Raw genomic sequence first — 21,916 nt, 5'->3', positions numbered from 1 at the left:
GTTTGATGTGGTGTTTTGATCCAAATGTCTTGTGTGTGATCATTTGGCCTTGATGCCTGTTGTCATCCAGTGCAATCTACGCATTCTCCCTTCACATTATATTGACAATGATCCTGTATGACCTGTATGTAGCTATCGAAGTGTTTCCTCATTGCAGGCCACAGTGCCTGTGCCATAACACTGACATAGGTTTGTATCATACCACAGGATGCTTGTTCATTGTAATAGGATGGACCTATTATTGGGGACTGTTGCACTACTCTCTGTCTGTGTCATGGCGTATGTGAAGTTGGCAGACTTGGTTTTGGTATGTGACAAGTCTCAAGCTGGTGACAATGTCCACTAATCTGTTAGCCTATTCTATGGGACAAGGACTGACATTGCATTTCCTTCTGTGGTCTGGGGGACATTGAGATAACTAGCCTGACTCAATATAGTTCTGCCATTCTTGGCTATGATAGTCCAGCCATTATGGTAGCCTATGTGCTATGCAGTGCAATAAAATGTTTGGAGTGACTAGTCACTTGTATCTTGAGGTGATTGAGAAGTCCAGCCCAGTGGTGTTGGTTCACAAGGCTGCCTCTCCCAGTATCAAGCCAGAGCTTAGGTTCTGCGTGGACTACCGGGGCTTCAACTCTGTCATAAAGACACATGCTCACCCCATCCCCCAACTGATGAGCTCGTAGACAGGCTAGGAGCTGCCAAGTTCCTCAGTACCTTTGATCTCACGTCAGGGTACTGGCAGATCGCCTTGACCAAGGGGGAAAAAGAGAGACCAGCTTTTTCTACTCCTGACGGTCATTACCAGTTCAGAGTACTGCCCTTTGGACTGAAAAATGCCCCAATACCTTCCAACAGTTGATTAATGAGTTCATGTCTGGCAAGGATGCATTCTGTGCAGCCTACATAGACAACTTTGCCATCTACAATTCCAGTGTGGAGGAACACCTGCTCCACCTTGAGGAGGTGCTTCAGGCCCTGCAACAGGCAGGTCTGACCATCAAGGCCAGTAAGTGCCAGATTGGGTAGGGTTCCATGGTGTACGTGGGATGGGACACCTAGTAGGTGGTGGCAAGATGCAGCCCCGCCAGGCCAAGATTGAAACAATCAAGGCCAGGCAACCACCTAGAACACTGACAAAGGTGAGAGCCTTCTTAGGTCTCACTGGATATTACTACAGATTTGTTAAGGGCTATAGCACCATAGTGGCCCCCTCGAAATAGACCTCACATCCAAAAAGCAACCTAGGTTGGTGAATTGGGCAGAGGCTTGTCAGAAAGCCTTTGACTCCCTGGAGGAAACCTGCTGCACTGCACCCGTGCTGAAGGCCCCTGACTACACCTGCAGACAGACGCTTCAGAGATGGAATAGGGGCGGTCCTGGCACAACTGAATAAGGAGGGCCTAGACTAACCGATAGTCTTTATTAGCAGAAGACTATTACCACAGGAACAGAGCTGGAGTGCCATTGAAAGAGAAGCATTTGCTGTGGTGTAGACACTGAAGAAACTGAGACCATGCCTGTTTGGGACTCACTTCCGGGTTCAGACAGACCACAGGCCCCTCAGATGGCTCATGCAGATGAGGGGTGAAAATCCTAAACTCTTGAGGTGGTCCATTTCGCTACAGGGGATGGACTTTACGGTGGAGCATCGCCTGGGGACTGACCACGCCAATGCTGATTTCTCTCCAGATACTTCCGCCTTAGCGATGAGAGCTCTCAAGGGGTTGTGTACCTCTCCCAACTTTCAGCTGGGTGGGGGACAGATGTTAGACCTGACAGCCTTGTGGTGGTCACCCCCAACTTTTTGCCTGCCTCCTCCACTTTTTTTATGCTGTTTTTGCTGGTTTCAGGACTCTGCGCACTTTACCACTGCTAACCAGTGTTAAAGTGCATGTGCTGTCTCCCTTAAAACATGGTAACATTGGTTCATATCCAATTGGCATATTTGATCTACTTGTAAGTCCCTAGTAAAGAGCACTACATGTGCCCAGGGCCTTTAGATTGAATGATACTAGTGGGCCTGCAGCACTAGTTCTGCCACCCACATAAGTAGCCCCTTAACCATGCCTCAGACCTGCCATTGCAAGGCCTGTGTTTGCAGCTTCACTGTCACTATGACTTGGCATTTAAAAGTCCTTGCCAAGCCTTAAACTCCCCTTTCTCTACATATAAGTCACCCCTAAGGTAGGCCCTAGGTAACCCATAGGGCAGGGTGCTGTGTAGGTAAAAGGCAGGACATGTCCCTGTGTGTTTTATATGTCCTGGTAGAGGAAAACTCCTAAATTCATTTTCCAATGCTGTGAGGCTGTTCCTTTCATAGGCTAATATTAGGGCTTGCCTCATATACTGTTTGAGTGGTAGATTCTGATCAGAATGGGGTAGACAGATCATATTTAGTATGGCCATAATGGTAATACAAAACCCTGCTCACTGGTGAGGTTGGATTTTATATTAATATTTTAGAAATGCCACTTTTAGAAAGTGAGAATTTCTCTGCATTTAAAATCCATCTGTGCCTTACAGCCTGCCTCCATTCCACATCTGGGTTGGGCTGGTTGATAGCTCCCTTGTGCATTTCACCCAGACAACCACAAACACAGGATGTTCAGTCACACTTGCACACATCTCCATACTGAATGGACGGTGGAGGGGCTTCATACATACATTTCAAAAGCTAGTGGCCTGCCCTCACACAAAGGACTGCCACACCCCCTACTGGGATCCTGGCTGACAGCCCTGTACTGAAAGGGGACCTTGTGCACTTCAAAACCACTCTTCGAAGTCTCCCCACTTGAAAGTCACTCTTGGGTACATAAACTGGGTCCCTGCCCCTGTCGTGTAGCCATTTTAGTTATAGCTCCATGCACGCTAATTTAACACACTAGGCCGTTGTGCACTTTCAACTAGATATATTTTATTCAGCTTCGCTTTATTATTTTTACAATAACCAGTTTTACGGTCTTGTTTTATTTCTGTCTATCTAACTGTTTTTGCTTAGCCCAGCACTGTGTTCTCAAACAAGACATTCTTGATCACTCTATGCTGCAATCAAGGCTACAGTTGGGTACATTGCCGGTGAACGTGGTAGAAGTTTAGTCTCCAACAGCCTTAGAAAATACATATCCTTATGTAGGGACATTTTCTCAGAACATCAGCTGTGTTATTATAAACACACTTCCTCCTCCCATTACACGTTAAGAGGGAGATTCCAGCCAGGAAACCACGACTGTATGCTGATTGGTGAATGCTTCGCTGCAGATGCTAACGCAGACTGCAGGCCTTTGCTCAGGTATGAGGGTTGATGTCCTCCCGGGGGAACCTGAAAGGCAGAATTAGAGCTTAACATGCTGTGCTCAGATTATGGTTTAGGTAGGAAATACTCCATCAATCCTAGTGACAATATGATAGCGTTATTCTTATGCTTCACTCTCCTCGTCACCATTTTAATACTGTCATGTTTTGTCATCCTGGTTATTGCAGCTCACGCTTTGCTATCTGAAATGCAGTTGTTTTATTAAACCAGTCATTAAAACTTATACTGCTTCTTTTTGTCATTTATATATGAGACTGAATTGTGAATGAGAGAACCGGATGCGACCTGAGTGACCATGACTTCCCTGAGAAGCCTAATATGTCATGTGCTCAGCTGCCCAATCGTCACTATCCCCTGGTAGGGATGAGGCACTGCTAGTTAGCTGGAGCAAAATCCGGATTTAGAGCGACAGGTGTCACCCACAGTGGGTCAGACTCAGTCTCCCACTCCGTGGACAATATTGCTGCTCAAAATCTGGCAGTCTCATTAGAATAATGAGAGCCTACGCAACAGCCCTACCTACTCAGACACTTCCTGGGACAGAAACTCTGAACCAGACCCTGCAACCTGCGAAGAGGAGCTGCCTGGTGTGCAATGGACTCACCTGGACTGCTCTGCTGTGAAGGACTGCTGCCTTGCTGTTGCCCTGCTGTCTTGCTGGCCTCTAGCTCTACTGAGAAGTGCTCTCCAAGGGCTTGGATTGAGCTTGCCTCCTGTTCCTGAAGTCTCAGGGTCAAAAAGATGTCATCTCTTCAAAGGAACTCCTTGTGCGGTGAAAATCTACGCACCTCCTGCCGGAATTGACGCACAGCCTGTCTAGTGGTGAAAGAATCACTGTATCGCCGATCCGGAATGATGCAGCCCGGCTCACCGAGTGGACATCGACACAGCAACAGCATTGTGACCAGAACTTTGACACACAGCCCACTGGATTGACGCATCACCAAGCTGAAACAACGCAGCCCGACTTCCTGCGTGAAGAATCGACGCAGCACCTGCCGTGCAACAGAAACTCCAAAGCATCACCCACCGGATCGACGCAGCACCTGTGATTTCATTCTGCACACCCAGGATTTTCACACATCGGCCCTGGGCATCTAAAAAACCCACATCGCAATGAGGATCCAAGACTGCAAGCCGAAAATCAACGCAAAGCCCTTGCCGCGTGGGAAATATCGACACATCATCTGTGCGTGTCCGGAAATCTGGCGCACACCATCCTTTTTCTACGTATCTCCTCCTCTGCATTCGCGGTGCGTGCAATTTTGACGCATACCAGGTACTTTCTGCACACAAGAGACAATTGCTGATTTCGAAAGACTTAAGACTCTTCTTATCTTTGCAAAAGTAATATTTCAACCTGTGATTATCAAATCTTGATTGTTTTGACCTTAATTTACTCAGATAAATATCTAATATTTTTCTAAACCTGTGGGGTGCATTTTTGTGGTGTTTTTAATGTGGTATTGCATGATTTATTGCACAAATACTTTACACATTGCCTTCTAAGTTAAGCCTGACTGATCAGTGCCAAGCTAACAGAGGGTGGGCACAGGAGAATTTGGATTGTGTGTGACTTACTCTGACTAGGATTGTGGTCCCTACTTGGAAAAGGGTGTATACCTCTGCCAACTAGAGACCCCATTTCTAACAGTGTTTATTTACATGTGCACACAAAATAAAGGTAAAATTCTAAAAAAGAAATCATGGTAGATGCCACAAGATTTGAAGTATGGAAAGTCAAAATGGAAAGTATCTGGAGAACAGTCAAGAGAGTGAACAACCAGCACACAAAGGAGTTTCATCAGAAAGGGCTTACTTCCTGCAGTGGTTTGTGTCTAGCCATTTGCACCTCCTGGATGCTAGGGTAGACGTCCCCTCTTGTGTGGGGGGGGTTCTTCAGCTACAGAGGCAGGGGTGTATGAGGCAGGTCCTTCCCGTGGCAGGGCCTCCCTTCCAGTGGCTGCCACAGATGTAGAAGGGTCTGGAATAGACTGGCCAGAGGAAGGGGCCTGGTGTTGTTGACGATCTCTCCTCAGGGTGGTGTTCATGTCTCTCAGCACCTCTGTTAGGGAGGCCATGTTGCTATTGTGGGCCTCCCACTGTTCAAGAATCTCCCGATGGAAGTCCCTCTGTAGCCCCTTGATCTCCCTGAGTTCTGCAAGTACCTGGCCCATCACACCTTGGGATTGTTGGTATGCTCCCAAGACTTGGGTGATGATGTCCTGGCCAGAACCATCCCCAGCAGCCACATGCCATTGGCCCACACCATCCCTCCCATGCACCCTACCACCACGTGTCTGCACCCTTGGTGTAGCTTGTCCCCTACTACTGGTTCCAGGACCATCATTGTCAGAGGTGTCTTGCTGTGACTCAGGATCCTGGACTGGGATGCACAAGATTGTAATCACTGTCCTTGGGACACAGGTTTGGGAGCGACTGGTTGCCTGAAATGCTGACGCAACTGGGCTGAGAGAAGTTGATGTGGTCATGGTGAGGCTGACAGGTGTCTTACCAGGTTGCCCAGATGGGCCAGAACTTTCCTCAACATCCACACGTCCAGGAGTGTTGTCCTCACTGAGGGCTACATCCATGGGGTAGTGGCAGTCTCTTGAGTGGTGTCTGTCTTCCAAGTGGCAGGTAGACCTGTTAATGTGAGAGACAGAATGATACAGGTTGTATTATGACATCTACCTTCAATAGTTAACAGTGACGTTTGACTAAGGTCATGTACACATTGGGTTTGCCGAATTGCCTTATAAGACAGGCACACATGCTCTGTCAGCCTGACATTTGAGTAACATACCAATTACATTCAGTCAACTAGATTTAGGATGCTTAAGACCTAGTTGACTGTCATGCAGGCAGATCCAGAACCTTGTTGTATATGTGATAGTTGTCATCATGTGGTAAGTTCTTTGGGACCATGTCTGCTGCCAATGCCATTCAGATGAAGCATTTTGGTGCCTTCACTCTGTCTTTAATTTTTTTGGGCACACAGTTTGAGCTTTCCTTCCTGTCCACATTTGTGGCATTTTGGCATAGCAATTCAAGATTGATCTAGGTGATTAGCCACATCACAGAGTGCACCATGTATCTTGGTCCCTCGCAGGTGGGTAAACTTAATCTGTGAGTTCACAGGCAGAAGCACATTGTAATTTGGACACTGGCCCATTCTTAGGAGTTACTGGGACAGGCCCTCCTTGTATATACAGACATGCTACTCCAAGATGGAGTACAGTTCCATTGCAAGTTCACGTACAGGGATATTTGACCAGATACGTTGTGGGCTGATGTTTGGCATTGGGTATACATTGCGTCCTGACCTTTGCACTGCTGTCAGTACCTGTCCTACACACAGCCTAAACAGATTCCATCATCTCAGGTGAATACAGTTTAATGATTGAGTAGAGGGAGAAGAGTCATAGTGGCAGAGTACAGTGTTGTGGCTGAGTAGACTGAGAGTACATGTGCCTCCTGGCATTAGCATTACTTTCAGTGCTATACACAGACACACAGACTATACAGATTCCATCCTCTTAGGTGACAACACTCCAATGTGGAGTAAATCTTAACTTTAAGTAGGCTAAGCTGCTCTGGTTTTAATAATGTTGGAACAGTGCCTGTTGGGATATAATAATGTTCATTTAATTTAATATGTTTAACTTAATTCAAGATTGAATTCAAATTAAGTTAATAGTGCACCAGTATTTTTTGTTTCCTTCAATATTTATTATAATAGATAAAAGTAACTTACATTAATAGTTCACATAAAAAGAGATTTCTACCCTGATTGTGGAATCTACCTATGGTACATTATAGGGAAAAGTAAAAAATAATTTTTAGCTTCAAAACAATTATACAAATATTTGTATGTTTCATGCATTATGAGAATTATGAAGTATGTATTTGCTAGGCTTTTGGCTATAAAACATAATTTAATTTGACATTCAACATAAATGTCACTTATCATGCCAAAAGTCCCAGTTTTCATTTTATGTAAAGAGCAGAAGGAAATATTAATTGATCAGGAAACAAAAGGGCACTAGAAGGAAGCTTTGTGATCCAAACAAAAGCACATAGTTAGGGTGAGAGTCCAGCTTTGGTAGGTTCACCAGCCTGTGGTTGGGGGGGGGCACTCTAAGAGACTCCTAGTCTCTCCTAGTCTATCTCTGACCATTGGAGTGAATGGTCCTAGACACTGGCCTACCTATGTTTTCAGTAGTTTCTGTTTGCCTTGTGCTAAGGCAATGCCAAAAATGGTCGATGTCTTCAGCCACAGTAAACTTGGGCTCTGAGAAGAGGGTATTAAGGAAATCACCATTATCCACCCATATTCACACTAAAATCTAGTTTGAAGCAGTACCTCGACCCTCAACAAAACAGGAGACAGAAGTCTGGTAGGACAAAAGCAGAGTCCTTCTGCAATCAGACAGGGAATGCATAAGAATTGTGTTCTGGCCTGTTTGATCCCTTTCAAGGGCACAAAGGTGTTACATATGCCTTAGACAGACCTGTCAGACGGGATTTGAGTCTCTGGTGCCAACAGCATTCTCTTAATATTCTGCTGGTCTTAGTGTAGTAATTCCTGCCCAATTAGGTCGACCTCTTAATCAAACCTACTTATTTTGTTCCTCCTGGGAGGAAATTCAACCCCTAATCACACCTTATTCAGACCAAATATAGGCTGACCAGTTGTCAGAGTTCAATACTAATTGTCCTCCTGAATGCTCAGTGATGCATGAAAAAGGTAACTTTCTAAAAGTTACTTTTCCTAAACATGTATTAAAAATATGACTTCGCCTTTCAATTGGTGTTAGAAATTGGATTTCTGGTTATCAGAGCTATGCACCCTATCAAAGCAAGAACTACAATCCTAGTCAGGGAAAGTCATACACACACCCTAACTAACCTGTGCTCAACTCCTGGTAGCCTGGCACCAGGCTTAGCTTAGAGGCAATATGTAAAGTATTTGTGCAACAATTAAGACAGTAAAGCAGTGGGAAAACCACACAATTAATACCACAGAAAAGTAGAACTTAATTTAATGAACAAATCAAGACCAATCAACTTCAAGGGAGATGCAAGGAGCAGAGGAAGTGATGCATCATTGTCGATCTGTAGGATGTAGACAATGCATCACTCCCGAACCACTCAAAGTTGGGGATGCATCGGTTATTGATAAGATGCACTGTGCCATTGGTAATGTGATGCACTCAATCCTTGCAGCAGCGACGATGCGTTGGCGTCAATGGAGATGCGCAGGTTTTGAGCAGCACAGTGGCTTCGATGCGGGGATTCTTGCTGGAGCAGCAATTTATACCCACTTCCAAGGGCCAAGGGCTGGACTGGCACAATTTGACAGGGCAAGACTTACAGATGGCGGAATCTGGTGCTGTTGCAGGTGAGTTGGAAGTCTTTTATGTCCCTGTGACTTCAGAAAACAACACACCAGTCAACTGGCCCTTGGAGTCACTCTGGGTGTTGCGTTCAAGTGATGTGGGTCCAGTCCTTCTCACCCATGCAAGGAGGGCAGCAGATAGCAGGTCAACACAGCAAGAAAACAGTTCTAGTTTTTTTTCAGAGTAGCAGTCCAACAGAGTAGCAGTCCTTCAGCAGCACAGTATTCCTTCTTCCTGGTCGAGTATCCACAGGTACAGAAGTGTACTGAGTTGGTAGGGTTTGAGGTCCAGTTCTTATACCCAGTGGTGCCTTTGAAGTGGGAGAGACTCCAAAGAATGGTCTTTGTAGTGACATTTTCAAAATTGTAACAAAAGATCCGACTTTAACATTAAAGAGAATTTATTATTACAATTCCTTAGGTAATAAACATGATATATCTACCTCTTCTCATTTAGCTTATTAAATGTAATAATGAATCCCCAATGTTATCCTATGAGAGGGCTTGGCCTCACAGTAGTGAAAAAACTAATTTGAGAGTTTTTCACTACCATGAAATGTAAAATTAAAAAGCATGTGTCCTGCATTTTGTTTACACAGGACCCTGCCCTATGGATTACCTTGGGCCTGCCTTGGGGATAACATATGTAATAAAAGGGGAGGTTAAGGCTTGGCAAGGGATTTAAGGATTCAGGTTAAAATTGCAAGCCTGGGACATGTTTCAACGTGCTACTTAAGTGAGTGGCACAACCAGTGATGTTGGCCCACTTGTAGTATTTAATGTACAGGCCCTGGGTACATATAGTGCACTTTTCCAGGGACTTATAATTAGTCTGCCAATTAGGTATATACTAATCACACTATACTTTTTGGAGAGAGCACAAGCACTTTAGCACTGGTTAGCAGTGTTTAAGTGGACAGAGCCATAAGGCCAACAAAAATGAATGCAGCAAAAGTGGAGGCAAGCAGGCACAAATTTTAGTGTGGACTACCCTAAGGTTATCAGGTCTAATAAGTGGATCTTTAATATCTATTAAAAATAGTTAGTTATTTTTCTAGCTGGTCCCTTTCCCAAGATAGCAGTGTTCCTATTTTAAATTGCAATCTGGTTCTCTTCACAGGGCAGTTAGGGCTGCTGCAGTGAAAATAGCTTCTGGGGCCTTGTTACTGTAGTGGCATGGTTACATTAATGTTCAACATGTCCCATTTTTAAATATCATGCACCTACGAAGTGGGCTACAAGGTATACAGAGGAGTGACTTACTAATATATAAAAGAGAGGAATTTACTGTCAAAAGACAGGTCCCACTACAAGTTTTACAGTGCAGCAGCCAGGCTACACAGGGTAGGCCTGAAGTCATGTTTCCAGTGCCACTCTAATACAATAGATGTCGCAGGCCACAAGTGGCACTTAACTTTCAATGCCATAGGTGCATGTCACCACAATATACTATGGCCTAATAGAATCTGAATGTGTTAATCAGGTTTTAAGTCATTTTCAAAAATTTTTAGGGGTGATATCACAGACACTGGGCACTGGATAACAGTGTCCCAGTGTTAGAGTTCAAGACTACTCTCAAGTGAGTGCCCCCCAAAAAAAAGAGAAACCGCGGGTGACCACTTTAAAGGGGGCACTTTGTAACACCCTAGATTTAGCAAGCCACTGTAACTGAGAATCTAAATGTGGAAGCACAGAACTTTGATAAATCCCTTCTACCACATTTCACAAAGTTTTTGTGTAATTCAAAAACAAAATGTTCATTGCATTTTCCCAGTTTTTGAAAATGGTCCTACAAAATCTACAAACTCTGATACTGCTATTACAGCCAGGAATCAGTAGGCCTGATAGAGCTATCACTATTCTAGTTAATTACCAGTTGTATTTTATAAGAAATGTTGGGACCCACAGTGGCAGTCGCTAAAATGGATACCAGATACAGTAGATGGCTCCCTCAAAAAGGGAGTTAGGAAATGGTCATATCACTAGGCAGAATTTGCCCTAGACCACCTTATCACTGAACAATTATGTCAAAATGTAAATGTAAAATGTCCAATAGTACAGGATTCCTTTTATTAGGATACTAGTCAAGCAAATCAACAACTGTTTGGTAAATTTCTATAAACAGCAAACTAGTGTTTTGCTTGATGTGCCTTTCTCAAGGCAAATGTGTCACAAAGCAAGAATATCACGGAGTGAGAAATTGGGTTGTTGGTTGACTGGGGTGTGAGCCCTGATCCAGCAGAAACCACAATCTTCGTCAGGGAGAGACCAAGCCAACCCTAAATTAACCTGTGCTCAACCCTCTGATTGTTTGGCACAGATCAGTCAAGCTTAACTTAAAGGCAATATGTAAGGTATTTGTGCAGCACTTCAAACAGTAATTTAGTGAAAAACACCACACAAATAGAATCCCATACCAAGTTAGAAAAATAAAGTAAAATCTAATAAATAAAATAAGACTAAATTGATCGAAATTGAATCAGTATAACTGGTGTTATGTATTTTTAAAGATTTTAGTGAAAATAGCACCAAAAAGTACAAAGCACCAACTAGGGATGTCTGGTCGTGCTGGACTGGGTCAAAGTCCCACATGCAGGCTGACCACAATGGAGTGCAGGTCGGCTACAATCACCAGATTAGGGCTGCTAAAGTTTACCTTCTCAAAATCCATGCAAAGAGTCCCACTTACTCACAGAGGATCCGTAAGAATGTTGTGGTAGGCTATTGGTGTAGCGTACAAAGCAGGCCAGCAGCGTGGACGGGCAGTGTTAGAGCTTTGCATTGGCAGTCACCATGAGCAGTTGATGCTGTAGTATGAAGGGTTGGGCTTCTGGAGCTTAGTGCTGATTCACCATGGAAATGGTGAGGTCTCGGTGTGAACAGGCCCATTTGCGGTCGTAAAGAGCCCAAAAATGTGGTTTCAGCTCCCTGGGCCACATCAAGGTCCTGGGGGTTAGGAACTCACTTTGCTAGGTTCAGGGGCTGGTGCGGGATGTTGGGGAGTCTTTTATGTCCCTGAGGCTCAGATCAAGAGGCCAATAGACTAGCCTGTGGAGTCACTTTGGTGTCTTGGATTCAAGGGTGAAATAGCAGGTCCAGTTCTCCTTCCCCATGAAAGAAGACAGCAGGCAGCAAGTCAGTCCAGCAGGCCAGCAGTTCCTTCAGAGCAGCAGTCCAGCAGAGTGGCAGTCCTTTCAGCAGCACAGCAGTCCTTCTTCATCGCACAGTATCCACAGGTCCAGAAATGTACTGAAGCCTTGGTGTCGGAGCTCCCCTTTTTATGCTTTTGTGCCCTAGTTCTGGTAGGTAGGTCAAGCTTCTAGAAGGCAGCTTTGATGTGCATGGAATTGCCTGTCTCCCGTGCCCTGGCTCCAAGTTGGGTATAGTGACTATGTGAGGTTGTTAGGCCCTTTGAGTGAAGGCAAATCACCAGCTATTCAATTGCAAGTGGGGCTGTTCTTAGCTCTGCCCCCCCCCATCTTGCCAGCATATGGCAGATTTAAGTACACCTAATCCCTCTATTGTGTGGCTGTCTGGGAGGAATTCACAAAGTCTAAATGTCAGTTACACCCAGCCATGCAACCCAGGCCAAGCTACAGACACAAAAGGGCTAAGGGCAGTAAAATGCCAACTTTTTAAATTGCCATTTTTAAAATTGTAGTCAAAACCCAACTTATCATTACAATTCCAAAGACACCAAACATGAATTAGGCTCTAGCTCCCAATTGAAAGTTACAGCTGATTAACTTTAATAAGGACTTCCCATTGTTATCTTATGGGAGGTGTAGGCCTCACAGTAGTGAAAAACAAACTTAAGAGTATTTTCACTACCATGACATGTATAGCTTAAAAGTACATGTATGACCTTTTGATTACGCAGCACCTTGCGCTATGGGCCACCTAGGGCCTACCTTAGGGGTGACCTATATGTGATAAAAGTGGAGTTTAGGACTTGGCAAGTGGTTTTTTAATGCTAAGTCAACATGGCAGTTTAAAACTCTAATCAGACAGCAATGACAAGCCTGGAACATGTTTCAATGTGATACGTAAGTGGGTGGCACAATAGGTGCTGCAGGCCCACTGGAAGGATTTAATTTACAGGCCCTGGGTATATGGTATACCACTCTACTGGGGACTTGTAAGTAAATTAAATATGACATTTGGGAATAAGCCAATGTAACCATGTTTTGGGGAGAGGGTACAAGCACTTTAGCACTGGTTAGCAGTTGTAAACTGCACAGAGTTCTAAGGCCAACAAAAATAAGTTCAGTAAAATGGAGGAGGAGAGGCAAAAGGTTTGGGGGAAGACCACCCTAGGGGTGACAGGTCTAACACACAGGTTGTGAAGAGCCTAGACCATAGTGTCCATGTAAATTAAAGAGTATCATAGGATTATAGAGGTAAAGTATTCAAGTAGATATGATATGTGGCAATGGATTGACAAGCAATATCACTTGGTGTTTGTGAACACTCAAACGTCTTATGATATTTTAGCAGATATATGATAACATCCAAGGTTCTGAAGAACCATGTGTCAGAGACGCTGACCATCTTCTCCATCTTCTGCTGAAAAGTTACCAGTTTGGACATGTGTAAACATACAAATGGCGACGTTATGTATGCAGGTCTTCAGCGTACCTTCTCATTGACTAGCACCACTTGGCTTGCTCATCTATGAGAAGCAGATTTGCAAGCGCAAATCTTTTGCCTGCTGTTCCTGATTCTCTTAAGATACCTACATTCATGTCGAGGGAAAGACTTACAGAGATGGTTGTGGGGAAGCTCTTTTAGCTGGGTTACCACAAACTCTGAAGCAGCATGTACACCCCTTAGGGCTCCACTGATACTCATTGTGGAAGGTATAGGGCATTTTACACTTCAGCAAAACTCCGACCCTCCATCGATGTAGAGCAGATAGAACATTTCCATGGATGAGCATTAAAGGGCATGTTCAATAAGGAGAACCAGAAATATGTTTTTTAAAATATTTAAGTGAAAATAGCTACGAGAAGAATAAAGAGCCCAATGTAAGTCAGTTTGTTGCCGTAGCCAAGACAAAGGTGCAATTTCTGACCGACCTCAATGGCTTTATAGGAAATTTGAATGTGTCAATCAGGTTTTAAGCAAATTTTATGTCTAAGCAGTGTCTCAATGTGAGACTTCAAGATTACCAGAAGGTGAGTCCCAAAGAAAAATTAAAAACTAGGGATGACCACTCAAAAAGGGTCATTTTGCAACACCATAGATTTAAGGGTCCCTTTGCTACACAATAGTTTTAGCAAACCACACAAGGAAATATGGGCCAGATGTAGGTAGGAAAAAAATAGCGAGTCGGAAATTGCGAGTCTTTGCGACTCGCAATTTCCGACTCTCAAACAGGTATCCAGCAAGAAGAAGCAACTTCATTTTGCGACTCGCAAATGAAGTCGTACCGCAGATTGCGAGTCTGCTGTTTGCGAGGTTGCTTTTTGCGACCTCGCTAAAAACGAACACGCAAATTGCGAGTGGTTGTCGCAAATTGAGACTGTGCCGCAAATTGCATGCAGGTGCAGCAGAACACTCTGGAAAACACTTCCTGGCTCTTGATGATGACATCACAGCCAGGAAGTTTACTAATACACCTGGGAGGAGTGAGGACCACACCCATTTCCAACTGCTGAACAGCCAACAGGAGGAACAGCAGCAACAATGGAGGAATCAGCCAGAAAGAGGAAGATCAAATTTTCTGAAAATGAACTGGAGGTGCTGACGGATGAATGCTGCCAGCACCATGATCAACTCTTTGGAAGAGCAGCCCTCAGTGTGCCTGAGTTGGAGAAAAGGAGGATTTGGATGGAATTCCAGGAGAATGTGAATTCAATGGGGGTGAGCCACAGGAGCACTGATGAACTTAAAAAAAGATGGTATGACCTGCGCTCCTGGACCAAGGAGAGGGTGGCAGAGCGCCTCCGGGAGATGATGGGCACTGGAGGAGGCCCATCTACCGTACCACCACCCACACCCTTGGAGGAAAGAGTGCAAGAGACCCTGGAGCCAGAGGCAGTGTCTGGAATAGGAGAGCTGGACACGTCAGCGCCAGGACCATCAACCACTGAGTACCATGAAACATGCATGTACACCCATATCTGCCATACCCCCACCCACCTAGTACACAGCAGCATGCACAACCAAAATAGCTCCATTTCAGAGTAGCAACCACCAGAATGGTGCATTATGGTCAATTTAGTCCAGTAGGCAGCTGATAGGCAACAGTTTATTAGGAAGCATACAACAGATGGTAGATACTGACAGTGTGTTTCCTATGTCCCACAGGTCTCCCACAAGACACCACCACCAGCCACACCGTCCAGGGGTCAGAGGTCAGCCACCAGGCAGCACAGGACCCAGGAGCAGCCACCACAGGGACCTGCACCACCCGACCACAGTCCCCTCCAGATGCACCAGTGGCCATAGTGGAGATAGACCCAGCACCCGGTCCCAGCCACAGTGCCAGCCAACAGGACACAGATGCACCACCGCATCGCAGGCGACGTGTCCTTGTCCCTGCAGTGTCACAGGGAGAGGTAGGGGACGCCTCCATGTCCACCGCCGAGGCTGCACTCATCAAAGTTCAGCGCCTGCAGACAAGGCAAATGAGACTGATTTCAGGCACCATGCGGCGAATGGAGAGGAATCCGACAACAGGGCTGGCACAGGTCCACACAGAGCTACAACACCTGAACAGTAATGTAGGGGACCTTGCGCTCTCCATCAGACAACTAGTGGCTGAACTTTTCACGGAGAGAGAGGGTGCAAGGCGCCGTGACCGCCAACTAATCCACCGACTAGACCGCATGGCTGCCTCCATCGTCCGCCTGGCTGTATATACCACAGGGCTGTCACGCTGCACAGTCAGCCTACAGGTCGACATGGACCACTTTGCCAGCGATGTGGCTCGTGGCCTGGGACGCATAAGCCATACTGTGGACTTGATGGAGGCATGACAGGTGGCTAGGGGCGCGGCAGACACGCCGCAAGACAGTGAGGAGGGCTCTACTATAAGTAGTGCATCTGCCACAGACAACAGGGTCTTGCGTAGTGGAAGTGCACGGCAGGGATCTGCAGACGCTCCAGGCACCAGCCATGCTGGGCGTCCCAGGCGTAGGATGTGAGATATGCACTAACAAACAATGGAGGCACATGAGGTTAATGTGTCCTCATAGCAGGTGGACTTTTACAGCCCCTGATCAATAGTTCATTTCAATAGTTTTTTGGTTCACTTCATTAAAGTTCTTGTTTGTTCCACTTCACACCTGGGCTCTTTGTGTGTGACATTCATGTGTGTGGTGACAGTTACCACGTACCTTCCAAAGTATTGGTTTGCAATGTGGTCCCGTCTCTGTCTGCCTTGATTTGCAATGCTTCTATCTCCAGGCTGGCGATGTGGGAGCTCTTGCTCGTCATCCTCCGAATCTGGGTCTTCAGGGGTGATATGTAGCCCACGTCTGGTGGCAACGTTGTGCAGTATAGCGCATGCGCCAACGATCTTGAATGCTGTTATTGGGGCATACTGGAGGGCACCTCCACTTCTGTGGAGGCATCTGAATCTTGTCTTCAACAGTCCAAAGGTCCTCTCTATAATATTTCGTGTCCTCCTATGTGCACTGTTGTATCGCCTCTCTGTCTCATTGCTGGGTGTTAAGTACGGGGTAAGTATCCATGGTCGTAGTGCATATGCACTGTCACCTGTTTGGCAAAAATAAACAATGTTAGCTGGGCATGGATGGGTTCCACATTGACCTGTGTGTATGTCTGCAAGGTGTATTCAGCTATACCTAGGAGATATCCGTCTCCAAACTCCCCACGTTCTAGGCGTTGGTGTATCCCACTGTGCCTGAAAATGTAGGAGTCATGTGTACAGCCTGGACATTTGGCTACCATGTCAGTTATAACATAATGGGCGTCACATACCACCTGGATGTTCAGTGAGTGGGTACACTTCCGGTTGCAGAACAGATATTCCAGATTTGCAGGAGTAGGCATATTTGTGTATGTGTCCAGTCTACACACCCTATTACATGAGGGAAGTTGGCAATCCTGTAGAATTCCAACTTGGTGCTGGTGATTTCTGCCTCATTCCTGGGTAGGTATATGTATCTGAACATGTGTGTGAGTATGGCATCTAGGAATGCTCTGAAGAACCGTGAGAGTGCACTTTGAGATACCCCACCTGCCACAGCAATGACCCCCTGATAGCTACCCGAGGCCAAGAGGTGCAGTGAGCATAGCATTTGCACATGTGTGGGGATGGCGCTGCCGCGCATATTCTGGCGTTGAAGCTGCGGATTGAGTAGATCTATTAATTCTAATATTGCTGCACTGCTGAGTCTGTATTTATCATATATCTCCTCAGTTTGTTGGAAAATTGTCTGTCTGGTTCTGTATATCTTCTCCTGTCTCTGGCTCCTCCTCCTCATCTGCTGTGCGGCGTGGGCTCTCCTCCTCCTTGCTATCACATATATCTCCGCCATCCTCAGTAACCCAGGTGCCTTCTGGGTCTCCTTTTATACTTTGGTTCTGGTTACCACCTGCTCGGAGTTAGTGGTAAATTGGAAGTGCAAAATGGGCTTTTTGCGACTAGTTGCAATTTGCGAGTGGCTATTTCATATGGTTTGCGACTCGCAAATTGCGACTTCCCATTTGCGGGTCGCAAAATGGGGTTGCAATTTTTGCGAGTCGGTAATGGCTCGCGCCGCAATTTGCGATTCGGAATTGGGGTTTTTGCATCCCATCTCCGATTTTGCGGGGTCGCAAATTGCGATTCGGGCCATTTGCAACTCGCAAAATTTTGCTACATCTGGCCCTATGTGTGGTATTCTATCTACCCCTAAAGAAGGAAGATACAATTGTTTCACCACCAATATAGTTATGCATTCAGTGCTTTAAATGGCCAGTTACTGTCAGTCGCTGAGTGCCAGCATTTTTTTAACTTGAAAAGGAGACTTCCAGCACTTCTCTGCAGGACTTTGATACTTTTAATGGGAGAGGGCCCGCACATCTCAAAGCAACAGGTAGTCCAGGATAGTGCACTTCTATATTTCTATTTCACACACTGTAGGCGTAAGCATTGGAGCATAGGGGCCTACAATGATAGGTGATGTCAATCCCCTTCTCCTGCAACATCCTGCTTTCAAAAACACTGTCCTCTGACTCAATCTCACACTGGCCCCACTATTAAAATCTGGAACTGCATTCACTCCTACCCGTCCCTTCCATACTTCTTTCAAATCTGAACTAAAACAACTCCTATTCAATAGATTTCTATATTGTTACGCGTCGTAAATCTTTTTCTTACCCCAAGCTCTTTTATTAACCATTCCTCCCCCTTCACACTCGCCCAGAATGAATATTGCTGTGTTTAGCTCTACCTCTCATCCCTCCTTGCAATCTCTTCTCGCCTTCAGCTCTCTGCGGGTTTACCAGCACTCTGCTCACTGTTTATTTGAAGTGAACCTATCACTTAGACTACGTATATTTTTTTCTGTTGCATTTTTTCTGTTGTATCTTTCCTTTCTGAGTTTTGCTGTTTCATGTTGTATGTTTGGAATGCCCCTATCCCTCACTTGCTCCGACCTAGATCGCCCTGTACAGTCCCCATGAATAAAATAAAAGTCATTTTTTTCTTCTACCTGAATAATGGATTACCAATGGAGAGCACCGGCTCAGTACCTATGCAGTGGAATGGAAAAACGCATATCTCTCCGTAAATGCGGAATATGTTTCGCTTTACCACACCAGATCGCCAGCTCTTATGATACATTCTCACATGACGGATGTATTCTCACGTGCAGATTCTTTTTTTGCTAAGAGCACTGTTTTTTTCATGTAGCTATGTATAAAAAGTGAGACCTTTTCCAAACTGATAAAAAATAAATTTGTGATTCGCTTCCTGTATGACTTGTGCACTAACCATCTGCAGCATAACAACAAAGAACACAATGATGTTATACCTAAAAAAGATATAGAACTAGAAATGTTTCAATAAGTATTTTTAAATTAACTTTGGTATACAATATAAATGACAACAAGTTCTTGGTCTGCATAATCATGTACTCTCTTCTGGTGGTTCAGCGAGCAGCAGCACAGCGGTTTGGAAAACGCAAGTTTGTTCTGCACATCAACAGCTACATCTACTGGTGGACTAGGAAAATGACAAACTAACAATGGGTGTAATGCGCACAGAAGGTTATCTTGAAGATTACGTTTATTAAACAGAGAAAGATTCAAGTATAAACATATCGGAATAATGCTAGGATTACAGCGTCTGAGTTTGAACTCAATTTTTATTCCAGAGCAAACATAGATTTGCCCGCGATTGGAATTCTGAGTACCATGATATTAACCCAGTTTTTGCTGTTTTTCCCTGACAGATTTCTTCAGCAAAATCCTGATGAAAATGATTGTGAAAACATTTTTCGAAAAGGGCAGAACATCCAGCATTCGGTGTGGTGTGTTCCCCGTTCCACATGCTATGCCTTATCCGCACGTGCAAATCGTGAAACACGTATTTATTGGCACAATACTGGGTAAAAACATCATCCAGCGGTTTTGATTATTTACTGGGTGTGATAAATATCACTTAGTAAAAATGTGTGAGGGGCTGACGCTGTAATTTAATTAGCAAACTGCAACCTAATTCTTATTCTAATAATTACGGAACATCATACACAGTATTGTAGATGATATGTGGATATATTTTCCTTATTTTTATAACAGAAAATTCTACTCATATGTACACATACTTTTCATTTTGGGTTTGCAAAATACAACAAAAGTATACAGTACAGTCTGACCGTGTGTCAGAGTTTAGTTCATTTCAGGGGGCACAGGTAGTATCAGACGGACAACCGTAATGTTTTGTGTTCAAAAGTGACAAAGGAAACTCCCATTTGAAGGCGTGGCGGTAGAAAACATTTCACAGCTGTATATGTGAGTACAATGTTCAATTATTAAAATAAGGAAAAAAACTGATGTGTAACAAATGTCTCCGCCAAATCGAAGGAACTGGTACTATACAATTTGAGTAATTTACACTTTTGAGTACACTCTCTACTTTTTGGTTATTCACAAAATCCAAGTACAAGTTACATTTTTGGAGTAAATTTGCACTCGGATTTTTTTGAATACCCAAAAAGCAGTAAGCTTACTCAAAAGTGTAAATTACTCAAAAGTGTAAGTTACCTTTGTGACTCAGGCCCATTGTGTACAGAGTATGGTGCACAGCTTACCATGTGAACAACTAAACAGTTTTTCTCTTTGGGTAGTACATACATGTTTGTTGTTATTTTCACACTGCAGGGAGTGGTATTTCTTGTAACAAATATCGGTTGAACTAACCTCTTGCCCTGCACATACTATTAATTCGTGCTAAGGCCAAGCATGATCCTTTCCTTTTGCAGGTTCCCACTCTGAGCTGCTGCCCACTTTCCCTGTTGTCTTATTTTCTCTCAGGCCTGCTTATGTCTAGGTGGGATGAATCCTAGTCATCCAAACTCCACCAATGGAACCTGGTCATATAGCTAAAAAGTTCTCCTATTATCCAACGATTCTCTAACAGCACCAGTCATCTGCACATCATGCAAGTTCAGCTCCTTCCACAAAAAACAACGTCCAATTTTTCTTTGGGAAATCTAGTCTTTTCTGGAAAAGTTACTCATGGTTTTATGCAGTCATCTCAAAGATCTCAAACATGGCTGCAAAGTTCATTAGTCAAGGCCCATTGATATATCTCCATAATAAAATGGATGCCAAGTGATTTTCATTTTAGATTTGTTTTTTTGAAACACTAGGGATGTAGTTTAGCTTGGGGACATTGCTAATCCGGCCGTTTTTTTCTGAACGACATTTAAAAAAATGTCAGATGTGTTGCAGAGATTTAATCCCCGTAAATCGGCTGAATAATGCAAGGACAACAGGAATTTATGAAAGTGAATGTAATAAGATCAACACGGTATAAATAATAATTTTGCCAATGCTACAGATATGTACAAATGTAAAAAAAATGACACTGCCCAGTCCTCAGTTCACGTGGGCCACAGGGCAAAGTTCAAGGCCCCACTTGTTACCTGCATCAATACAGAGAGAACACTGCAGGGGCATCAGTTGGCAAATAGGCAGGCACCTCAGTGGGAGGGGGGAACCTCAGATGGATGTGGAAACAAGACCACTGGTCCTGGAGGGGGCAACATGCCCTGTGCTTTGTCCTGGGGAGTGATAGGCTACAGTCTCTCGAGTGGGTGTCTTTCCCACTGGCTCTGGAGGGGGTAACATGCCCTGTGCTTAGTCCTAGGGAGCGATGGGCCACAGTCTCTCGAGTGGGTGTCTTCCCCACTGGTTCTGGAGGGGGCAACATACCCTGTGCTTGGTCCTGGGGAAAGATAGGCCACAGTCTCTCAAGTGGGTGTCTTCCCCACTGGTTCTGGAGGGGACAAGCCACACAGCAGCCCATGGAGGCAGGATCACATTGCGTACGCCGGCAGTGATGGGTGCACTGTGGTGGTAGTGGGAGGCTCCTGCTCAGCCCCTGCACCCTCCAATGGCTGGGCTGTGGTGGTGGTGGTAGTGGGAGGCTCCTGCACAGCCCCTGCACCCTCCGATGGCTGCACTGTGGTGGTGGTGGTGGTAGTGGGAAGCTTCTGCACAGCCCCTGCACTCTCCAATGGCTGCACTGTGCTGGTGGTAGTGGGAGGCTGATGCTCAGCCCCTGCACCCTGCGATGTCTGCACAACCATTGTGGGGGCTCTGTGACAGCTTCTGGTGCAGGCTCCTTCCCCGTTTTGCCTGCTGGTGCTGGCTCCTTCCCCTTTCGGATGGCAGGTGCAGGCTCCTTCCCCTTCTTGCCGGCAGGTGCAGGCTTCTTCCCCTTCTTGCCTGCTGGTGCAGGATCCTTCCCCTTTCTGATGGCAGGTGCAGGTTCCTTCCCTTTCTTGCCTTCTGGTGCAGGCTCCTTCCCCTTTTGGCTGGCTCGTGCAGGCTCCTCCCCCTCAGTATTTGTGGCCTGGAATCCTTTCCACCATGAGTAGATGCGGATGGAACTGGGCCCGTGGATTGTGTGGCTGAGGTTCTTGGCTGGGCTCTTGATACCCTGGCCATATGTACAAGAAGGGTGGGGAGGGGTAGGGAAGAGGTCAATGGTGGAAAGCTTTTTAGGGACATTGCAG

This window comes from Pleurodeles waltl, chromosome 8 (assembly GCF_031143425.1).
Source record: "Pleurodeles waltl isolate 20211129_DDA chromosome 8, aPleWal1.hap1.20221129, whole genome shotgun sequence".
NCBI classification, from domain to species: domain Eukaryota; kingdom Metazoa; phylum Chordata; class Amphibia; order Caudata; family Salamandridae; genus Pleurodeles; species Pleurodeles waltl.
The sequence above is the reverse complement of the archived record's forward strand: the minus strand, read 5'-3'. Positions refer to the sequence as shown.